Below are 12,500 nucleotides of genomic sequence, written 5' to 3'. Positions count from 1 at the left end.
AAAGCATTTGGCTACATCACTTACGGTATGTGATGGATGTGATTTGATTTGATGGTCAATTCCAATAAATGACTCAACGTACCTTACCTGCAAGCTTAGTGAACCTTGGGCCAAACCAGAACATATTGTTATATTTACTAATCAGAGGATATTTAAATGTTGTTAGCAACCGTGCAGATGAACCTTTGCTAGCGATCATAACAGCGGCGTCTGTCTCTGTCTGTGTTTACATTCTGCGCTGTGTGACGCACGGATTTCCATAGAACATTCCTCCAGTCTGTCTGTCCCTCTCTTCAGATTTTACCTCCTGCACCTGATGTTTGTTATACTGTGTGTGTGTGTGTGTGTGTGTGTGTGTGTGTGTGTGTGTGTGGGGGGGGAAATGACATATTGTTTTATTGGGGTGGGGTAGAATTATGAAGTTGAAATGAATACATATTTTGCTTTTATTTTAAATGTGTGTGTGTGTGTGTGCATTCATCTTTGTGTAAAGTATTAGTGAGTCAAATGAAATCACTTTGGCACATCACGTTTCCATTTTATTGTTTCCTCATTCAATAAACACAACAATCCTGTTATCATGTGTTGGGGAGTCGTTCCACTCCACTACATGTAGTTCAACTATCAGTGTAACTGCAGTTAGCAGTGGTGTGGTGGTAGTTCAACTATCAGTGTAACTGCAGTTAGCAGTAGTGTGGTGGTAGTTCAACTATCAGTGTAACTGCAGTTAGCAGTAGTGTGGTGGTAGTTCAACTATCAGTGTAACTGCAGTTAGCAGTGGTGTGGTGGTAGTTCAACTATCAGTGTAACTGCAGTTAGCAGTAGTGTGGTGTTAGTTCAACTACCAGTCTAACTGCAGTTAGCAGTAGTGTGGTGGTAGTTCAACTATCAGTGTAACTGCAGTTAGCAGTAGTGTGGTGGTAGTTCAACTAAATTCAAACCCTAGATGTGTTAGCGGTTAGCGGTTAGCAGTAGCTATGTTTTGCTATGTAGTAAGCTACTGTCAGCACTCCCTTTAAAAAAACATTAAAAAAACCATTAAAAAACCAGCAGATTTGAGCTTCTACTCCAGCCCTTGAACCCCCCCACTGCTTCCACTCTCCGCACTTTCCTCCACCTCGCTTGTGTTTCCTCTCCCTGTGATGTCAGAGCGCTTCTATCGTTATCTTTCTGTCACATGGACCGGTCGTCCTTCAGTGACCGCCTGTCCTGTGTTGGATGAAGTAGTTTCGGCGTAGTGAACAACTTTTTCAAAGTAGCTCGAGTTTGACAAACTGAATTTATCTCAAAGGGTAGATTTAGTGTAGTTTAACTTCCTCTGTTGTAATAAGTAATTGGTCATCTAGTTCTTTCCAGAATAGCTTTCCCAACGCTGCATGTTATTGCTCTCGAACACAACAAACTCTACAGAAAGAAATGACACCCAAAATGTGTACCAGACCAATGTGATGAAGGTAGCCGTATACAGCATGAGTACCTTCCCTGATAGCAGTAATGGGACCTCCAGCAAACGATACTGCCCCCTAGTGTGTATTAGGAAGTAAGGGCATTGTCGGGAGACTTGATCTCTGTGATTTTGCTTTTGTCACTGGATCTACTGTTGAATCACCTGGTCTTCAGCAGGTGATCTGGTTTCTGAGATCTTCAGGGATCTATTTAAGGAGACGTGGTAGTTTTTGTTGTATCTGGTGTTGGTGCCTGTCTTTTTGTTTTGGGGTTTAGTCTCTGTGATCTTGCTCTTCCCAGTGGATTTAGACTTTGGGATCTGGTCCTTCCCGGTGGATCTGGTGTCTGAGGTCTTTCCCTTATCGGAGGATCTTGATTCATGGCTCTGCTTTTTGTTGGCGCTTGTGGTCTTTGCTGTCTGTTGTTTTTTGGCGGGAGATCTTGGGATCTGGTCCCCGGCGGGAGATTGAGTCTCTGTGAGCCGGTTGCCAGTGGATCCGGTCTCACTAACCTCTCCGTGATTGGTGGATCCGGTGCGTGAGATCCCGTCTTCCTCAGGGATATGTCCCGACACGGGGATGGGATCCAAGTCCATCCCCACACACACCCTCCGAGGTAACAGCTCCAGCCTGCCCTGCTCACATATGCTCTCAAAGTACGGAAACACCTTCTCCGTGAACCAGTGAGTGAACGTGAACAGGGTTGTGTCTCTGTCCGCATCCATGAAGCTCACCCACCCCCCGTCCCAGTCTAGACACACCCGGACCCTGCGCAGGGCGGACCCGTGGAGGGGGAGGACCTGGCAGGGCGTGGTCATGGCCCGGTACTCCCCGTCACGGAGGCTGAGGGTCCACAGGCCCTCCTCGGGGCACGCCTCAAACTCCCCCCTGCAGATGGAAGCGTTGGCCACGCCCACGGTCCAGTTGTTGCTGTCACCCACCTCAAAACAAAAAAACCATCACAATAAATGTATTTTTAGTCTTATTTTGCTGTTATTTTAGATAGATAGATACATACATACATACATACATACAAACAATAGATACATACATACATACATACATACATACATACATACATACATACATACAATAGATAGATAGATACAGCCGATGGATAGACAGATTGATACATAGATAGACATATATAATAGATACAGTATCAGATATCTATCTATCTATGTGACCTACCTCCACCTCCCAGGAGTGGCTCCCAGAGCTGAAGCTCTCCCAGCCCAGGATGCAGGAGTAGGGGTTAAAACGCTCCGGGTTGTCAGGCAGATCCTGGTTCCTCCCGGTGGCACAGTGGACACCAGCCAGCCCAGGAGAGAGGGCCAGAGACGGGCAGGCCGTGCTGGGGTCCAGGGTCACTGGAGCTGGAGGGGAGAGAGACATGGAGGAGGTAGAAGAGACAGGGGGGAGAGAAAGAGTGAAAGAGGGGGAAATGGGGAAGAAGAGGAAAGATCAAACTTTGTAAGAAAAGGGGGTTGATACTCAGACGGGGGGGGGGGGGGGTGGTAGGATAGAGTAAGACACACACACACACACACACACACACTCTCACTCACTCACTGTAGGGGGCGATCTTCTGCATCTTGTTCCAGACTGTGTATCTGAGGTTGCCCACATGTTTGGTCACGTCTATTAGGGGTCCAGAAACATTCTCTGGCTCCCCATGAGTCTTCCACAACCTACGGTAGAATGACAAACAAGGGATTGGTTTTGGGAGATTGAAGGGTGGAAAGAGGGGGGCATAATGTTACTCAGACACAGAAAATGGAAAGACAGTACATAGAAAGTAGGCCTAGAAACTAAATAGAGAGGGAGAGAGAGGGGGGGGAGAGAGAGAGGGGGAGAGAGAGGGAGGGGGTGAGAGAGGGAGAAAGAGAGAGAGAGGGGGGGGAGAGGGTCGTACTGAAAGAGAGAGAGAGGGAGAAAGAGAGAGAGGGGGAGAGGGTGGTACTGAAAGGGAGAGAGAGAGGGAGAAAGGGTGAGGGAGAGAGAGAGAGAGAAGGGGGGGGGAGGAGGGTGGTACTGAAAGGTAGACAGAGAGAGATAGTGTGGTGTGACTGACGGGGAGAAAGAAACAGAACTAAACAGTTCCTGTACCTTTTGATTGTGTCCTTGTAACTCTGAAAAGGAATAATGAATACTTGTCTTATTATCACAAGTATGCAGACTTCCATTATTCAAAATCCAGCGCCCTGCGTAAGTGATGGGACAGCGCCCTGCGTAAGTGATGGGACAGTGAAGTGTTATTTGTTCTTGTTTTTGCTCTACACTCTAAAAGTTTGGATTTGAAATCAAACAGTGACTTCCACAGGACACTATGTGTTGACATTCCAGCTGGTTACCTGCAGAAAGTCCACCCCGTCCCCCTCCTCCCCCTCGGCCTCCTCAATCTCCTCCTCAATCTCCCGGACCTTCTCCTCCAGGGACTCCAGCGCTCGGGTCACCCTGGCTCCCGTCTCCTTCACGGATCGACTCCTCTCCTCCTCTTCCTCCCTCAGCGCTGCGAGCCTGGCCTCCTCCTCCTCTCTCAGGAACTGGTGAAGCTTCTCAAACTCCTCCTTTATCTGCCTCTCTGTCTGCTGGGCCTGGACCTAGAGAGGAGGAGGACTCAGAGTTACCTGGGCCTCTCCGTCTGCTGGGCCTGGACCCAGAGAGGAGGAGGACACAGTGTTACCTGGGCCTCTCCGTCTGCTGGGCCTGGACCCAGAGAGGAGGAGGACTCAGAGTTACCTGGGCCTCTCCGTCTGCTGGGCCTGGACCTAGAGAGGAGGAGGACACAGAGTTACCTGGGCCTCTCCGTCTGCTGGGCCTGGACCCAGAGAGGAGGAGGACACAGAGTTACCTGGGCCTCTCCGTCTGCTGGGCCTGGACCTAGAGAGGAGGAGGACACAGTGTTACCTGGGCCTGGACCTAGAGAGGAGGAGGACTCAGAGTTACCTGGGCCTCTCCGTCTGCTGGGCCTGGACCCAGAGAGGAGGAGGACACAGAGTTACCTGGGCCTCTCCGTCTGCTGGGCCTGGACCCAGAGAGGAGGAGGACTCAGAGTTACCTGGGCCTCTCCGTCTGCTGGGCCTGGACCCAGAGAGGAGGAGGACACAGAGTTACCTGGGCCTCTCCGTCTGCTGGGCCTGGACCCAGAGAGGAGGAGGACACAGAGTTACCTGGGCCTCTCCGTCTGCTGGGCCTGGACCCAGAGAGGAGGAGGACTCAGAGTTACCTGGGCCTGGACCCAGAGAGGAGGAGGACACAGAGTTACCTGGGCCTCTCCGTCTGCTGGGCCTGGACCCAGAGAGGAGGAGGACTCAGAGTTACCTGGGCCTGGACCCAGAGAGGAGGAGGACTCAGAGTTACCTGGGCCTGGACCCAGAGAGGAGGAGGACTCAGAGTTACCTGGGCCTGGACCCAGAGAGGAGGAGGACTCAGAGTTACCTGGGCCTGGACCCAGAGAGGAGGAGGACTCAGAGTTACCTGGGCCTGGACCCAGAGAGGAGGAGGACTCAGAGTTACCTGGGCCTCTCCGTCTGCTGGGCCTGGACCCAGAGACAGCAACCAGAGGGGCTGAGGGGAGAGCTTCAACTAATAGGCGATTGTTGTGGAATATACAAATATGCAATACGCATTTCACATTAATTATTAAAAGACATAGTTTAGTCTACTATTTAATAGTACAGTATACTATTACAGTACTTAACATTAACACTACGCTTGTCCTTTTCTAATTCAGCTGCTGTGAGTGTTATAGATATAATTACTTACGATTATGATAGTAATCCACTGAACTGTCCTGGAAGTTTTACCTGGTTGTGTTGTGATGAGTGTTGGCAGGTCTGTGTGACTTTCTCCAACTGGACCACCTTCCCTTGCAGCCGCACCACGGACGTGTTGAGCTCCCCCTGGTGGTCGAAGAGAGAATGAGTCCATACAGCAGCTTCAGTCTGGCTAGTTACGCTCAAGCTGTAAAAACTGCTCTTAAACTGGACGGGCCTATAATTAATTTGAGTATTAATTTGATTATTGATGACTTTATCTCCTTGTCATTTGTCGTATGCTATTCTGAACTATGATCTGAGCATATCCACACAAAACCTCAAGGTGTCACCTTTCAAATGGCATCCTGCTTTTGCATCTGATCATCATATTTCTAATCTTATAAGAAGTTTAGCTTGGGTCTGGTTTTTAGGTGTAAATTAGTCAAATACGGGGTAGGGTATAAAGCTTAAGAGGTTGAAGTTCAATCACTACTTTCTTGTCACCGTCTGCCTTTCAGACTCACTTTCGATACTGATACAGACATATAGACTCTCTCTATTGATAAGAAGAACATTGGCTTTACGATTGACTTGTTTATTGTTTGTTTGTTTGTTGTGCTTGGATGTAGTCATGTGTCCGCGGACCACGGCATCCGCCTCTCACACAGTCACCAGCTCCTCCACCTGTTCTTAGTGTGTGTCGTGTCATTTGTCATGTATGTGGGTGACAGTTGAGAACATGTAAAGGACACCAGGTTCAAGAGCAGCGGTCGTGTTTCACTTCCTGTAATAAGAGGGGCAGACATGAACCAGAACAGCACCTCAGGAACCGAACCTCAGCCAGGCGTGTGTGGAACTGACGCCATCGTCATGAGACACATTGGAGAGGCTGAAAGACCCATAGTTGCATTAGACTACATCAAAGTCTCTGTGATACCAAACATGGAAGGATATGTGCGGGTGTGCGTGTGGGTGGGCGGGCGTGCGTGTACCTTCTGACTGGTGGAGTCTTAGTGCAACCTGATCAGGTATACAGTATATCATGGTAAGTGCATAAGCTCCGCGCCAACCTCAAGTCAAGTAACAAGATATCCAACACACAGCGTCTAATCACAGCGTTGGCTTCTACAACCTGTGTTTATCCTCCTCTCCTGTGTTAGTCAGAGCCACATGCGTTAGGGTATTTAATGCGCAGTGTTTAATGTATCATATTCATGAAGAGCTATACAGGGACAGTCTGTACACCAGGTATCAAGGTTGTCAAGGTTCGTCTCCTACCTTACAGTCAGCCAGAGCCTCCATTATGGGGTAGACTCTGTGCCCCGCGTGGGTCTCAGTTTCCCCGCACTCCCTGCACACGGGCTCCAGGTCATCCAGACAGAACAGGGACAGGCTCTCCCCGTGCTCCCCACACAGCTGTGGAGCCCCGGGGGAGCCGAGGGGGCCCTCGGCCCCAGGGAAGGTGTCGGGGAGGGGGGACCCCAAGGCGGAACCTTCCAGAGAGAGTGCCATGGATGTGATTCTTCACGGAGAGAGAGAGCAGGGGCTGATAAGAAACAGGGTACAGGGGGGACAGGGGGGGAGCGAGGGGGAGGGGGAGGGGGAGGGGCAGTGGGTGTGGTGGTGTAGGGTGCAAATGTGCACTGTGTGTGTCTGTGTGTCTGCACTGTACGTCTGAGTGTGCTATAGATAGATTGAATGATTGAGCTGACCCACTCTCTGTTTGTGTGTGTTTGAGAGTGTGTGTGTGTGTGTGTGTGTGTGTCTGTGTATGTGTGTGTATGTGAGAGTGTGTGTGTGTCTGTGTGTGTGTGTGTGTGTGTGTGTGTCTGTCTATGTGAGAGTGTGTGTGTGTGTGTGTGTGTGTCTGTCTGTCTGTCTGTCTGTCTGTCTGTCTGTGTCTGTCTGTCTGTCTGTGTCTGTCTGTCTGTCTGTGTGTGTGTGTGTGTGTGTGTGTGTGTGTGTGTGTGTGTGTGTGTGTGTGTGTGTGTGTGAGACACCTCTCCCATCTTGAAAAACGCACACTCAGCTTCAACATTCCAACATAAATCACGCATTCATGTCGGTGTTCCAAGTTCTGCCTGCAGGCAAGTCACACGCTCACACTTGAGTTAGGAAGCAGCTATAAATATCACACCAGTGTCTTCACGGCAGCACAAAAACACTCGCTGTATGTGTGTGAAATGATCTGATTGAAAGAAGACAAGACAAGTTCCGTTTACTTGTCATTACGTTGAATACTAGGACACAATGCCTTGGGCAGAGCAGCTCTCAACACCCACAATGTCATCATTTACATCCCATTTAGATGACGCTTTTATCCGAAGCGACTTACATTGCAGTGAGTGCGTACGTTTTTCAGTATATATGGTCCCAGCGGGAAACAAACCCACAATCTAGGCCCACTCCTCTCCAAGAACAGCAAAGTCATTCATTGACTGGGTTGACTGGTTGACTGGTAGACTGGGTAGTCTGGTTGACTGGTAGACTGGGTAGACTGGGTTGTCTCATTGTAGGTTTTGTATGTGAAGAATACTGGAAGTAATACCTGAATGAAGTAATACCTGAATGAAGTAATATCTGTGTGAAGTAATATCTGTGTGAAGTAATATCTGAATGAAGTAATATCTGTGTGTCAGAGTGAGAGAGATTCTCATCTTGACTTGAAATGTCATCTGTGTGTGTGTGTGTGTGTGTGTTTGCATGGCAGCGTGTGTTGGTGTGCCAGTGTGCATGTTTGTGCATGCGTGCCTGTGTAGGTGTGTGTGTGTGTGTGTGTGTGCATTTGCAAGCGTGCATTTGAGTGTGTGTGAGTTGTGTGTGTGTCACTACAACATGTGTGTGTCATTGAGTCGGAGACTGTATGTTCAGTATGCCGAGGTCTAAGTATAGAGCTGAGGTCAGAACATCTCCATAGGCACTGCATGGACCACCCAGCCCATGTCCCGTCTGACCCAACAGAACACAGGGCTTCCCTCCATATATCCACTAATGCACAAATACTTTCAATAGGTCACAATAAAAATCGATATATTTCCAAACCCTCTGCATCAACACAGATCTACGCATGTCTCGTTGTAGGTTTTCTCCGTGAGTGAGGAGTAATGGAGGTTAATGTCTGAGGGATGGAAGTCCGAAGGTATTTCCTTATTGGTTGCATGTGAGGGGTGTTTTTGATCACATGGCTTGTTGAGGGAGAGAGGGAACAGGGGACAGGGGACGGAGACAGGGGACAAGAGACAGGGGACAGGGGACAGGAGACAGGGGACAGGAGACAGGGGACAGGGGATGGAGACAGGGGACAGGGGACGGAGACAGGGGACAAGAGACAGGGGACAGGGGATGGAGACAGGGGACAGGAGACAGGGGACAGGGGATGGAGACAGGGGACAGGAGACAGGGGACAGGAGACAGGAGACAGGGGACAGGGGATGGAGACAGGGGACAGGAGACAGGGGACAGGAGACAGGAGACAGGGGACAGGGGATGGAGACAGGGGACAGGGGACGGAGACAGGGGACAGGAGACAGGGGACGGGGACAGGGGATGGAGACAGGGGACAGGGGACAGAGACAGGGGACAGGGGACAGGGGACAGGGGACGGAGACAGGGGACGGAGACAGGGGACAGGAGACAGGGGACAGGAGACAGGGGACGGAGACAGGGGACAGGAGACAGGAGACAGGAGACAGGGGACAGGAGACAGGAGACGGGACAGGAGACAGGAGACAGAGACAGGGGACAGGGGACAGGAGACAGAGACAGGGGACAGGGGACAGGGGACAGGGGACAGAGACAGGAGACAGGAGACAGAGACGGGACAGGGGACAGAGACAGGAGACAGGGGACAGGAGACAGGGGACAGGGGACAGGAGACAGGAGACAGGAGACAGGACAGGGGACAGAGACAGGAGACAGGGGACAGGGGACAGGGGACAGGAGACAGGAGACAGGGGACAGGGGATGGAGACAGGAGACAGGAGACAGGGGACAGAGACAGGGGACAGGGGACAGAGACAGGGGACAGGGGACAGGAGACAGGAGACAGGAGACAGGAGACAGGAGACAGAGACAGGAGACAGGGGACAGAGACAGGAGACAGGGGACAGGGGATGGAGACAGGAGACAGGGGACAGGGGACGGAGACAGGGGACGGGACGGAGACAGGAGACAGGGGACAGGGGACAGGAGACAGGGGACAGGGGACAGGAGACAGGAGACAGGGGACAGGGGATGGAGACAGGAGACAGGAGACAGGGGACAGGGGACGGAGACAGGAGACAGGAGACAGGGGACAGGGGACGGAGACAGGAGACAGGGGACAGGGGACAGGAGACAGGAGACAGGGGACAGGGGACGGAGACAGGAGACAGGGGACAGGGGACAGGAGACAGGGGACAGGGGACAGGGGACAGGGGACAGGAGACAGGAGACAGGGGACAGGGGACAGGAGACAGGAGACAGGGGACAGGGGACGGAGACAGGGGACGGGACGGAGACAGGAGACAGGGGACAGGGGACAGGAGACAGGGGACAGGGGACAGGGGACAGGAGACAGGAGACAGGGGACAGGGGATGGAGACAGGAGACAGGGGACAGGGGACGGAGACAGGAGACAGGAGACAGGGGACGGAGACAGGAGACAGGGGACAGGGGACAGGAGACAGGAGACAGGAGACAGGAGACAGGGGACGGAGACAGGAGACAGGGGACAGGGGACAGGAGACAGGGGACAGGGGACAGGGGACAGGAGACAGGAGACAGGGGACAGGGGACGGAGACAGGGGACGGGACGGAGACAGGAGACAGGGGACAGGGGACAGGAGACAGGGGACAGGGGACAGGGGACAGGAGACAGGAGACAGGGGACAGGGGATGGAGACAGGAGACAGGGGACAGAGACAGGAGACAGGAGACAGGGGACAGGGGACAGGGGACAGGAGACAGGAGACAGGAGACAGGGGACAGGGGACGGAGACAGGGGACGGGACGGAGACAGGAGACAGGAGACAGGAGACAGGGGACAGGAGACAGGAGACAGGGGACAGGAGACAGGAGACAGGGGACAGGGGACAGGAGACAGGAGACAGGGGACAGGAGACAGGGGACAGGAGACAGGAGACAGGGGACAGGGGACAGGAGACAGGGGACAGGAGACAGGAGACAGGGGACAGGAGACAGGAGACAGGAGACAGGGGACAGGGGACAGGAGACAGGAGACAGGGGACAGGAGACAGGGGACAGGAGACAGGAGACAGGGGACAGGAGACAGGGGACAGGGGACAGGGGACAGGGGACGGAGACAGGGGACAGGAGACAGGAGACAGGCAACGTAACGGCTTGGTGGAAGGAAAATAGGTGTGAGGTGTGTGTGTGTGTGTGTGTGTGTGTGTGTGTGTGTGTGTGTGTGTGTGTGTGTGTGTGTGTGTGTGTGTTTGCAAGTGTGTATTTCAGTGTGTGAGTCACTACAGCATGTGTGTCGTTGAGTCGGAGACTGTATGTTCAGAATGCAGAGGCCTAAGTATGTTCAACAGATAAGGTTGCAGTAACGTTGACAACATGACCTGAGGTCAGAACATCTCCATAGGCACTGCATGGACCACCCAGCCCATGTCCCGTCTGACCCAACAGAACACAGGGCTTCTCTCCATAGGCACTGCATGGACCACCCAGCCCATGTCCCGTCTGACCCAACAGAACACAGGGCTTCTCTCCATAGGCACTGCATGGACCACCCAGCCCATGTCCCGTCTGACCCAACAGAACACAGGGCTTCCCTCCATAGGCACTGCATGGACCACCCAGCCCATGTCCCGTCTGACCCAACAGAACACAGGGCTTCTCTCCATATATCCACTAATGCAGGAGCATGTTGACATATTCATGTGACATGGTACTCCTGCCCAGGGACATCAGGTCTAGGTAAACCTAGTAGAGTAAACCTCTTCTCCTCAGACCTCTCCACCTCCTAGTACTTCCCATCACACCCACGTGTAGGGTGCCTGAACTTCTGCATTAAAAAAACAACAACTAAAAAAGAAAAGATTAAAAAAGGTTTGTTTGTTTGACTTTCTCTAGCATGGTGACTGCTTTTGAGCTGCGGTGACGGTGATGTGTGGAGTTGATTCATTGACTTGAGACACATGTACTTATCGTATGTGGCTCTGGGTGAGAGCGTCTGCTACATCATTACACTTTAAAATGTAACTTATTTACATTCATGTGTGAACGGATGTATTGATTCATGCCGACTGTCCTGGTTAACTAAACAGCTAAATAAAATAAAAAATAAAAATACATGTTTAGTATATAGCCAGGCATATATACTGTATATTAAACATACATGAGTGCCAAGATGTCCATACATTTATTTATTTAATTAAAATTAAAGTTTATCTAACCAGGTAAAACTCTTGGGGGTTGAAAAGCAGTATTAGTATAGTGTTGTAATAAAGGGAGGTCCTACCCAGTATTAGTATAGTGTTGTAATAAAGGGAGTATTACCCAGTATTAGTATAGTGTTCTAATAAAGGGAGGCCCTACCCAGTATTAGTATAGTGTTCTAATAAAGGGAGGTCCTACCCAGTATTAGTATAGTGTTCTAATAAAGGGAGGCCCTACCCAGTATTAGTATAGTGTTCTAATAAAGGGAGGCCCTACCCAGTATTAGTATAGTGTTCTAATAAAGGGAGGCCCTACCCAGTATTAGTATAGTGTTCTAATAAAGGGAGGTCCTACCCAGTATTAGTATAGTGTTCTAATAAAGGGAGGCCCTACCCAGTATTAGTATAGTGTTGTAATAAAGGGAGGCCCTACCCAGTATTAGTATAGTGTTCCTAATAAAGGGAGGCCCTACCCAGTATTAGTATAGTGTTCTAATAAAGGGAGGCCCTACCCAGTATTAGTATAGTGTTCCTAATAAAGGGAGGCCCTACCCAGTATTAGTATAGTGTTGTAATAAAGGGAGGCCCTACCCAGTATTAGTATAGTGTTCTAATAAAGGGAGGCCCTACCCAGTATTAGTATAGTGTTCCTAATAAAGGGAGGCCCTACCCAGTATTAGTATAGTGTTCTAATAAAGGGAGGTCCTACCCAGTATTAGTATAGTGTTCTAATAAAGGGAGGCCCTACCCAGTATTAGTATAGTGTTCTAATAAAGGGAGGTCCTACCCAGTATTAGTATAGTGTTCTAATAAAGCGCTCAGTGAGTGTATATATACATATTACACCTATAGTGTACTCCGATGAGAAATAAATAAATAAAATAGTTTTACTGTTACAGTTGATGACTGTT

Source organism: Argentina silus (genome assembly GCF_951799395.1).
Source record: "Argentina silus genome assembly, chromosome: 22".
Taxonomy (NCBI): Eukaryota; Metazoa; Chordata; class Actinopteri; order Argentiniformes; family Argentinidae; genus Argentina; species Argentina silus.
Note: the sequence above shows the minus strand (reverse complement) of the source record.